Source organism: Podarcis liolepis, assembly GCF_965112155.1.
Source record: "Podarcis liolepis genome assembly, chromosome: 9".
Lineage (NCBI taxonomy): Eukaryota > Metazoa > Chordata > Lepidosauria > Squamata > Lacertidae > Podarcis > Podarcis liolepis.
This window is the reverse complement of record NC_139564.1, coordinates 29,364,479-29,375,066: the sequence shown is the minus strand read 5'-3', so window position 1 is coordinate 29,375,066 and position 10,588 is coordinate 29,364,479.

The following is a 10,588-nucleotide window of genomic DNA, read 5'->3' as shown; positions in this document are numbered from 1 at the left end:
TGCAAGAGGTGAGGGAGGGGGGCAATTTGGGGTGTGCACAGGGCGCCACTGGAATTTGAGACATCAAGGTCTGCCACTGTTGGGGGAGTGAAAGGATAACTCTCCCCTCCCTATGCTCTGTCTCCCCAGTAAGAATTATTTTTGGAAAAACAAGAAATGTAGATGCATATCAAGTTACCATTAGGCATTTGCCCCATTTGCACCAGAGAGACAATCTGGGCTCACAACATTCCCCCTTTCCTTGGAATGTTTTCTTTTGATAGAAACATGTAAGATAGGAATTCCCCCTGCACAGAAATATGACTTGGAAGAATGAACTTGTTACATTTTTATGTTGTTTATTATGATTCAGTGAATGCATTTTGATGTTACTTGTAAGCCACCATGGAAAGACTTGTATACTGAAAAGCGGGATATAAATGATTATAACTGCATTTAATTAAAAACCAGTGGAGCAGTCATTTGAGAACATATAACACTAAGCAAAGGCATGCATCGGCAGGAATGTTTCCATCTACATTCCAAAATGTAGGTTCTGGCAGGTCCTTTTAGTGGGAGAGTTGCACAGTTCAGTTACTGTCAAAACTTGAGAGGGTTCAAGGCAGGAAATTGGGGGTCTTGGGCCTAGCCTGTTCATCTATTTTAATGTATGTTAGACCATTAACTCTGCATGGTTAAACTCTCTTTAATACTTTTCATTAAAAAACAAATCCCAGAGAAATCATTTTTGTTAAAAATACATCCATTTCCTGGATTAGCCTTTGCTAACCCTCACTTCTTAATTTAGACTTGGTTTTCGTTCCAAGATCAAGAATATTTTAGTCATTTTTAACCTGGAATTTTCCTTTTCCCCCAGGTCTTCAACAGACTGGATTTCCCATCATCATTACCATCACCTCCAAGAAATGCCTATCTTGTCATTTTTTCTTTAGAAATCTTTATCCAATGCCTGAATATTTTGTCTTCTAATCCCATAAATACTGGGAGGGAAAACAGTGTCCAGAATGGTATTTTCCAGCTATTCTGTTCAGAACAAGAAACAGAGATCTGTCCTGTGAGCTACGGGAATCTAACCAAGGAATCTTGCACCTAAAATGAGAGATTTTGAGACTCAAGCCCCGTTGGAAGTCATTCCTTATGGTAGGGGTAGCCAACACAATTCTCTCCAGATGTTGCTGGCCTGCAACATCAACCCCAGCCAGCATGGCCAGTCGTCAACGATGATGGGAACTGTGGTTCAGCAACATCTGGAGGGTCCCAAGGTGGCTCCTCCTGCTCTATAACATGGAAGGCCAACCCCATATTTGTCTGTGTATGTGGGGGCAGGGTTTGGCTACGGTTTCAAAACAGCAAAGGGAAGGTGCAGACACTGTAAAAAAATAATAATATATAAATAATTCTATGGTTTGTCATTAGGCCACATGTACCAATGAGCCTTGGCATAGAAAACAGGTCCCTGGGCAATGCTGTGGGGAGGCCTAGCTCAAATTCTGGGCTGCTTAAAACATCATCCATAGGAGAAAAGGGGTTGAAAAGATGCCTTGTTGCTTGCCTACCAGCAGCATTCCATAAACTAGGCACATTTGTGCATTATAGTTTCATTTGCTCCATGGTGCATCTTTAGTGCTCCTAGAACACATACTGCTGACAAAGGTTTGTATAGTTAAAGCTATGGTTTTCCCAGTAGTGATGTATAGAAGTGAGAGCTGGACCATAAAGAAGGCTGATCGCCAAAGAATTGATGTTTTTGAATTATGGTGCTGGAGGAGACTCTTGAGAGTCCCATGGACTGCAAGAAGAGCAAACCTATCCATTCTGAAGGAAATCAGGCCTGAGTGCTGACTGGAAGGACAGATTTTGAAGCTGAGGCTCCAATACTTTGGCCACATCATGAGAAGAGAAGACTCCCTGGAAAAGACCCTGATGTTGGGAAAGGTTGAGGGCACAAGGAGAAGGGGACGACAGAGGACGAGATGGTTGGACAGTGTTCTTTGACCAAACTGCGGGAGGCAGTGGAAGACAGGAGTGCCTGGCATGCTCTGGTCGATGGAGTCACGAAGAGTCAGACACGACTAAACAACAACAAAGAACACATACCGGTACTTTGTTTTATGGAGCAGCCCCCACCAGATCTCATAGGAACTCGCCATCTATGTAAACTTACTACTATCACTAAGCGCCAGAGCTCCTGAACTGCAGGACTCCATACCTCACTTTCGAGGCCCCTTTTCTTGTTTCATCACTCATTCAGTCTTGCTCAAATTTCCACCAAGATGCTTTATCCACAACCACCCTCTGAAGTTTGTTCTGAGCAACTACATTGCTCAGAACTTTTAACAGTCTTAGGCTGCAAGTCTGTACTCACCTAGGGCTGAGTTCCATTGAATTCAGTGGGACTTCTGAGTAGCCATATTTAGGTAGGATCTGACTATAAAGTAATTTTTAAGGGCCTCTGATACAAAATAGCATAAGCAAGGAGGGAAGTAATATATATGACGTAATAATGCAGACTAATCCTTTTATCTTCTTTTCCACTAGCTAGATGCTCCACTAGAGTGATTGACTCCAATAGTCTCTAACTCACGCAAATATATCTCCTGCCCAGTTACCCATTCAATTCAATTCAAGGGAAAAAGAAGATATGTATCTACATTACTCTGGATACTTGGTGTTGCTGAGGTGACATGGAAAGCTCATTTAGAGCAAGAAACTGCAAAGATGGAAGTTTTATAAAAGTCACATCCATCTGATCCAAATTTAAAGCAAGAATTGGCTCAACACAACATCACTCCAGATACACTTTCCTGTCCAATGTGATAAATAATTGAGTGGCAAGCAAACTGAAAGATGATAGTCATGTGGTTGTTGAATTTGCTCAGCACAAAAAAACCCCAGCCCTGTTGACATGTCTTTGGTTATACTAGCACAACTGTAAAATCAGAAAATGGAAAAACTCTAATATTTATACTAAATCATGTATCAAAACATGAAAATTTCCACTCATGAAAAATGGCCCGGCATATTTATAATGGGTCTTCTTTAGATGTAAAAGACAAAACTTCTTTATAGTCTTAGCAGACTGGTTGCCTGACAGACAAACTGTTCAGTATAGAAATGTGGCAAAAGTTAGATTTGTGGCTTGTTTTTTTTTTGCACCATCATATAAAAACAAAGCATTTCCTGCATTGTCAACCATAACATAAAATAGTTTTAGGAGGTAGTGATACAGTGGTGCCTCGCAAGATGAAATTAATTCGTTCCGCGAGTTTTTTCGCCTTGCGAATTTTTCACCTTGCGAATTTTTCGTCTTGCGAATTTTTCGTCTTGCGAAGCACGGTGTCGGGAAAGTTTTGGAAAAGCTTCAAAAATCACCAAAGTCTTCAAAAACCTCAAAAAAGGCTACCACACCGTGTTCTATGAGTTGCTCCTCGAAGTCAAGTCGCAACTGTATTAACGGTGTTAAGAAAAAGGAAACAAACTTGCAAAACGTTTTCGTCTTGCGAAGCAAGCCCATCGGGAAATTCGTCTTGCGAAGCAGCTCAAAAAACAAAAAACCCTTTCGTCTAGCGAGTTTTTCGTCTTGCGAGGCATTCGTCTTGCGGGGCACCACTGTATAGCCAGAGATATAGTCAAATCTTCTAGAAGGAGCATAACTTGAGAGAGGAAAATAACAGGACCTAGGTATTTGGCACTAATTGCAGATGCCCACATTACAGTTTGAATAGCAGTATTATTTTGGGGCTCTCACCTTTCTAAAAGTTTTGAATGTCATCCAGTGAAGAGGATGTTTTCACCATCTTTAGAATTTTGAAATATTTTTTTTCCAACCTCAATGACATGGTGAAATATCGCAGAGCAAATTATGATGTAATCTTCCAGTTGGTAGCATTTTGCATTTAAAACGAGAAAAGCAAGAGTCCAGATAGTAATATAACATTAAATGAAAACTCTCTGTGCTCTGTGAGCTATTTCTGTCAGAACACTAAACCATGGTCTGGTGAGACAGGAGCCATCTGCTTTACCCTCGCCTGTTGCCCAAACTAGTATTTTTCGCTCCATAAGACGCACCTGACCATAAGACGCACCTAGTTTTTAGAGGAAGAAGGGAAAGACCCATTTTTTGGGGGGGGGGTCAGCTCACAGTTGTGCAGCTTCTTTTGCAAAGGGGAAAAGCCCCTTTTTTGAAGATCAGCTCAAAGTTGTTGAGCTTACTTTGCAAAGGGAAAAAATCCTGTTTTTAAGGGGTTCAACTCAGAGTTCCGCAGCTTCTTTAGGAAGATGTTTGCCCAATATATATTGGTAGGCTTGGAAAAATCATTCTGAGGGGAACAGAAGAGAGTTTAGCCAACATTAATATACTTCACCCACCCTCTCCCAAAAATAATTTAAGCAGATGGTCCCAAGTTCAGTCCTGGGCATCTCAAAGTTGTGCTGGGAGAGACTCCTTTTTGAACTGCTAGAGCTCCTTCCAGTCAGCATAGACAGTTCTAAACAAGATATGCCAATTATTTGACTTGGTACAAAGCAGCTTCTTTTATTTTATGTTCCTATGGTCAGCAAAGCCTTCTTCACGCTTTCTTGCTTTTCCGATAGAACTTGCCCTATCAAAATTTCTTTGTAGATAGTAATTTCACAGCAAAAATATTTGTGTGCGTGAAAGAATTTGCTATAATGTGTCACCCAGCACCACATAAGTCACAACAAGCCCTGCATTTGCTGCTAGATCACTTATATGAACAAATTTGACAGGAGTTGTCTGCCATTAGATTAAATGCATCCAAATTATCTGACTTTTTAAGATAAATTATTTTGGTGATCTGATGTACAAGCACGATAGACCTGACCCAACAAAACAGGAGGAGTGGAGAGTTTCTGAGGATCTTGCTGTCTGGAACCAACCATCCCCAGCAATGTATGTCTCTGCATAAACAGTGGCATTCTGTAGATGTGGGTGACTGGGGGTTGACTTCCCAGGAGTTGACAGAAATTGGGATGGGAAAAGACAGCTGAGGCACAGGAATAAGAGGGGCATCGAAGCTTCTTTAGAAAGACCGTTCTCTCCAGAAGATGAAGGAAAGGCTGTGCCCTCTTTGGAGTACACTAAAGTACTTCAGATGAATGTTCATTTCAGTTAATTAAAATAACTGCTCTTGGAAAAATCAAAGTACTTATTTCAAATTAACTGGTGTACTCTGGCTAACCTTTCAGCCTTTGAAAGCTTGCCCAGTTGTTTGCTTAATGATCAACACTGGAGACACACACACAAAATCCTCTGGAAAATGGAAACACAAGAAATTCAGTTGTGATCATCTGCTAAATTATGCTCCCTGTGTGTGAGAGGAACAGGACCTAACTTTTTCCCTAGTGAAGATTTATTAAAAATCATGCATACTGTATACTTTTTTTTCCTGAACTGGATAACTAATATAAAGAATCATTAATCAATGCATATTTATAGAGCTGGAGTTTTTTGGGTTTTGTTTTTTTACTAATGGAGCATAAAAAGTAGATGTGAAGTGAGAACTTTACACTCAGAGTGTAATTGTATCCTAGGAACTATTTAAAGACAGCTGCATTTTTAGCAAGCCTTCAGGGTTTAATTGGTAGCTTAAACAGCTGGAGATTTAACTGATTAATCTGCGTGGACCAATTTTAATCAGCTAGTCAGAATGTTTAGAGAGGACATCCTTATTTGTATGCTGTTTTGTTGTGGTACGTTACTGATATAAGGGGGGGGCTGCTCTTTTTCCCTTAGGAAAAGGTTAGGCTGACATTTTGGTTTTAAAAAAAAATGTGAACAAAGACTTGTGTGCACGTTCAGATATTGGTCAGACATAAGGGGGGAAAGGATGGAGGGAAATAATTTAGAGATATATGTGTGAGTGTGGCTCAGCTCTGGCACCACGGCAAACCATGGCCAAGAAAGCTTCACTTTCATCAGTCTGGATTGGCAAACTAAAGTCAGAAACCATGGATTGAAGTGGATTTTGCATTTAAGTGTTGTTGTCGTTTTGTTGTTGCTACTGTTGTTTGGCATGGTAAACCATTGATATGATAGTTGTTGCCCTACGGAAGCCGCTGGATCAGTGAGTAGAGAAAGAATGACACACAAAGAGTTCTAAACCAGGATTTGGTTTTATGTTTGGAAGCTTAAGCTACAGTTGGCACAATTCTGGAATTCAATCCATTATGCGTGTCAGCTAATATGGTGCCCTGTAGAAGTTACTGGACTCTCATCATCCCAAGTTGGAGCTGCATCTGGAGAGAGTCTAGCAACATCAGAGGGAGGACCAGATTGGGGGCACACTTGATGTGTGCAGTAGATGGGAGTTTTGCAAGGTATAAGAGAAAGAAAGAAAGAAAGAAAGAAAGAAAGAAAGAAAGAAAGAAAGAGGAAGTGTTTATTGGAGGGAAATGGAGTGGAGCTGTAGATATGCCCCAAAATAAACTTCTAAAGCTTTTCTAACCAAGGAAGAACACTCTGATAATTATGATGGAAGATAGGGGAAACAAAACTGAAATGCCAACAAAAACTGAGATGCTAATGAAGTGTTTATTGGCGGGGACCATAGTGGAGACATTATGCCAAACATTAATTCCTAAAGCTTTTCTTTAAAACCATACAGACACACACCCTGATAATGACTGTGGAAGATAAACGAAACAAAAACTGAAATGAAAGGCACTATGAAACATCCAAACTACCATAAAGAACATTATAGTAAAGTTTGTATCTGATATTCACTTTATTTATTTTTATTCATTTTGTATTTTTATCTCACCACTTGGACTTTTGGTAGGCTTCCCAAAGCAGCTTGCAGTAAATACCCAAGAATATTAAATATAATTGCATAAAACCACAATAAAACAGCAAAAGAAAAATTACAAGCATCAATAAAACCACGTTTAGACATCAAGTGAATTACGAACAGCTAAACAGCAGCTGCAAATTAAAATCAACCTACAGCTCCAAAAGCATTCCAATACAAAAAAAGAGCTTTTAAAAACCCACCAAAAATGGATTCCATTAAAAAAGAAGTCTGAACTGCATCTAGTAGGCTCCCCTAAGGAAATTGCAGAGTGAATAAAAAGTTTCTAATAATACAAAACACAATCCCCACATGATCAGCATAAAGTGGTACATATATGATGCAATATAATGAAGCGAACAACCAACCTCTAATGTAAACACCTTTATATTATACAGGCACAAGAGTGCCAATACCGTTAAGTTAGAGAGGTCAAACTGCGTCCCACCATTATGAAGCCTGAATGTTCTACATGTTAATAAAACAAAGGTGGTCTAAACTGTTTGAACTTAAGCACGTAGGACCTATGTATTTAGTGCCATAGTTGACCAAATTTAAAACAGATATTTTGAGCAATGGCTGAGATATAGCAATTTCAACATTTTCTCTTCTTGCACAAATTAATTCTTCTCCTTTATATGCCTATTTTTCCCCCAAGGCATAACATGCCAAACTTTCCCCCCTTCCCCCATTTGGCTTGTAAAACAATCTGAGGGAATAGCCAAACTTTAGTGCTTCCTGTTTTGATTAAAAATACATTGTGCATTTATCATCAAGTTATAACGTTTTCATTTTCAAACAGTGCACCTCAGTGCATTTTCCAGTACTGCCACCTAGTGCAACAATCATTCAGTGCTTCTGTTACATCTCCCATGGGAAGCCTCTTCTCTAAACAAAGATGGCTGCCAGGAGACTGGCAGCACCAAACTTGTAGTCCCTTGGTTTAATTTAAATGTTAAACAGCAAGATCAAGATCACCCCCTATGGCAGTTCACAGGATTCCCATAAGAGTGTAGCATCATCACCAAGCACCTGTCTACACAATAAGAGTGGAACCATTAAAAATAGTATCCCCATCTCTGGCAGTTCAGAAGGATACCAGTGACAACTGCAGCCTCCCTTTGTTCCGCACAATTGTTAATAATAGTGTGAGCTATTCAACCAAATAAGGCTTAGGGGTTTAGACAAATTCATGGAGGTTAAGGCTCTCAGTGGCTGACAGTGCCTATATACTACACCCAAGATCAAAAGTGGCATGCCTGTGAATTACCAGTTGCTGGGGAAGAAGTGTAAGAGGGTTATTGTCCTTATGCCTCACTGGGAGCCTTCTCCTGGGTGCCTGGTTGGCCAGTGTGGAGAAAAGGTGCTGGAGTTCATAGTCCTTTGCTTTGATCCAAAGGGCTCTCCTTACATTCTTAAAATGGCACTTTAAGGCACTACAAAATATAAAGGATAGGTATATTCTATATAGGGTATATCTATATAGAAACAGGTATGTACACTACTGCCCAACAGGTAAAGAAACAGTGGAATTTGCAGTTGTGAACAGTTTTGACTACCAGCTATGCAAGGCAATCTTTCAAACAATCAATGACTCAACATATATTGAGTTAGATGACTTATGGGTTATTTGGTACAGAACTTAGTCAAGTGTAATAGTACTGTTACATGGTAATTGAATTATACTTCTCTTAATGAAGTAGTGTGTGTGTGTGCGCGCACACACACACTCACACGCAGGAAAGGGAGGGAGACAGAAAATGAATGAATGAATGGACAAACAAACAAATGGCTGAAAATACAACTGGGGGGGAATGCCACAGTGTTTAGCACTTCCAACAGCAACACAGTCAGGCATTGACAGACAAGGAGGAGGGTGGCTCCCTCTGCCTCAACACTGCAGATGACTCAAGGCTGACAGGCTAAGTAGGCAGATGACAAATTTAAAGACCAGGGAGCCAAAGGGAAGGTAACTTGGGTGAGGAAAGAAGCAATAACATGGCCTGTGTTAATTAAGTACCTAGGCCAACGTAGAAGGAAAAGAGCTTAGGAGAAGCCCATTGGCAGGTCCTGTGATGAACTGGGTTCCTGACTTCTGAGAACAAAGGACTCAACAGGTCTACTCTGAAGTAGCCTGGCATTCTGTGGAACCTCAAGGTCAGAGGGGAGATCACCCCACTATGAAGTGCCACAGAGTCATAAAATAGCACCCAACACACGGACTACAGTAAATGTGCATTGAGTTTCAAATGGTCCCACAGCAGCTACGTCTCACCCACTGGTGAGGATGAGACCTAACAAGGTGTACTCACAGAAAAAGCAGAATACCCTTAATAATGCTGAAGGTATAGAGCAATTCTGCTTATAGCTTACAACAGAGGAGTTGTAACACTAGGAGCCACCCAAACAGAAGCAGCATGATCAACAGGGAGTAATTTAAAATAAGTGTGTTACCCACCCCAGGTAGGGGAAGTTTTCTGTAGTAGGTGGGGTTTTTTGCTTTTTCAGGATTGATGCTTCATGCCCATAACGATCTACACATTCAATAATAATAATAATAATAATAATAATAATAATAATAATAATTTATTATTTATACCCCGCCCATCTGGCTGAGTTTCCCCAGCCACTCTGGGCGGCTCCCAATCAAGTGTTAAAAACAGTACAGCGTTAAATATTGAAAACTTCCCTGAACAGGGCTGCCTTCAGATGTCTTTTAAAGATAGGATAGCTGCTTATTTCCTTCACATCTGAAGGGAGGGTGTTCCACAGGGTGGGCGCCACTACTGAGAAGGCCCTCTGTCTGGTTCCCTGTAACCTCACTTGTCGCAATGAGGGAACCGCCAAAAGGCCCTCGGTGCTGGATCTCAGTGTCCAGGCTGAACGATGGGGGTGAAGACGCTCCTTCAGGTATACAGGACCGAGGCCGTTTAGGGCTTTAAAGGTCAGCACCAACACTTTGTATTGTGCTCGGAAACGTACTGGGAGCCAATGCAGATCTCTCAGAACCAGTGTTATGTGGTCCCGGCGGCCACTCCCAGTCACCAGTCTAGCTGCCGCATTCTGGATTAATTGCAGTTTCCGGGTCACCTTCAAAGGTAGCCCCACGTAGAGCGCGTTGCAGTAGTCCATAAATAAAACACACATCTCCACAGATAAATAAAACACCACACATCTCCAGTACTTTGTCCTCCATAGGAAATACTTTTCTACACTCTCTGGATGATGGGGGAAGAGCTGGTGGGAGGAGGGGAAACAATATGACCAACCTGGAATGCACATCAGACTAATGAGCTGTAATTTGGCTCAGCAATGAGACTCATCTGACATCATCTTCATGTGTCCCACCCCAAAATAGGGGATTTCCTGCTGCTGTTTTACACATAACAAAAAGCATTAAGCATTTTCCAGTGAGTAATGATACTGTTTATTATGTCTAATGTGCAGTTTTATTGAGGGCTGATTTATCCCACAACTTGCATTTATCTTTTTGCCTTGAAGTGACCTTTCTCTGACATTCTTATGGTGAACGGGTTCGAGATGCACTACACTGCCCATCAAGCCCCAGTGTACCTAACACACTGAGGTTTCTGAGTGTTGCTCAAAATGTGACTTCCAAAAATAATACCTTGGGGACCATGGTTGTGTGTTGCCGTGTTTGCACAGTTAAGAGTGATGCACTGTGCTTCAGAAATAGTGTGAAATAAAATCAATGCTCTGCATTAGCCAGTTAATATATGCATTAGAAACTCCGCTGAAGTACCATTTAATGGTATGGT